This window comes from Erpetoichthys calabaricus, chromosome 4 (genome assembly GCF_900747795.2).
Source record: "Erpetoichthys calabaricus chromosome 4, fErpCal1.3, whole genome shotgun sequence".
NCBI lineage: Eukaryota > Metazoa > Chordata > Cladistia > Polypteriformes > Polypteridae > Erpetoichthys > Erpetoichthys calabaricus.
Window position 1 is genome coordinate 315,321,105 of NC_041397.2, and position 1,656 is coordinate 315,322,760.

The following is a 1,656-nucleotide window of genomic DNA, read 5'->3' on the forward strand; positions in this document are numbered from 1 at the left end:
TACATGAGGCCCCAGGTAATAAAACTGAACGGAAGAGTTCCAAACAAAATACAGACAGATTACAATGTCTACATTACAAAAACCTAACAGCTAATATCAGTTAGACAAAAATTCACCAAACAAGAGAGTCTTTGAACACTTGTTAAACACATTGAGGGTGTCAACAGTTTAGATCAGGGGTCTCAGAACACCAGTCCTGGAGGGCCGCAGTGGCTGCAGGTTTTCATTCTAACCCTTTTCTAAATTAGTCTCCTGTTTGTGCTGCTAATTAACTTCTTTTGAATTCATTTTAATTGACTTGCTCTTGAAGACTCACACCCCTTAATTGTTTCTTTTTCCTTAATTAGCAGTCAAACAATAATGAGATACAAAATGAACCAAAACAGGACCAGCACACTGTGCCCATCATACAATATCAGAAAATAAAGAAAGATGAAGGTCACAGGAATGTTGATCTGCTCAGGTCCACTAAAAATTTGACTAGAGCTCTTAGAAAAGAGAAAATCAACAATTTCGGAAATGTCTGCTAATGGACAATGAAAGCAGCAACAAGCCAAGGAACTGAAGAATGAGTTTAATTAACAATGAGAGTCGTTGCCTTATTAAGCAACTGGTTGGAGTTTGAGGCCCTGACTTAGTTGGTCTTCTGTTGTCTCATTCACTTCACATTTATTTTCTGTTTGGGTGCCATTTAAGGAAAGAAATGAAGCAATTCAGAGGAATGATGATGAAATAAAGGGGAACAAATCTTACAAAAACAAGTCAATTAAAATGATAGGAAAAGGAATTAATTAGCAGCAAAAACTAAAAGGATTTGAATGAATACCTGCAGCCACTGTGGCCCTCCAGGACCAGAGTTTGAGACCACTGGTTTAGATGAAGGTTGCCTGCTTGTTCCACCAGCCGAGTCTGGACTGAGGTATGATATCATGCAGAGGTGGCATCACTATACGCCATTCAACAGCAGACCTGAGTGGTCGAAAAGGAGCATAGAACCTCAGAAGTGTTTCCATATATACAGATGCTGACGCATCCAGGATTTGAACTTCATATGTGCCGTTACAGGAAGCCAATGTAGTGATCTGAAGAGAGGAGTGACATGTGCACACCTCAGCTGGTGGAATATCAGACTTGATGCTGCATCATCTACAATGGCTTAGTGACACATGCAGGCAACTCCTGCCAGTAGAGAGATGCAGTAGTCCATTCGTGATAAGACCAAATCGTGGAGCAGGAGTTGTGCTGCATGATCTGTCAGGTATGTTCTGATCTTGTTCATACTGCATAGAGTGAATTTCCATCCATCCATCCATTTTCCAACCCGCTGAATCCGAACACAGGGTCACGGGGGTCTGCTGGAGCCAATCCCAGCCAACACAGGGCGCAAGGCAGGAACCAATCCCGGGCAGGGTGCCAACCCACCGCAGTAGAGTGAATTTGCAAGTCTGACAGACCACAGAAGCACACAGCTCAACATATTCAAATATCTGCCTTAGTGTCTATTGTATATTTACTATGCAAATACACTTAACTGAGTGTTAACATGTTCTGACTTAAAACTATTGCACCTACAAAACCCAACACTAAAAGCACACAGCATTAGCCAAATATGCAAAACGGCATAGTGAGAAATCTCCCACATCCTGGGCAAAAATG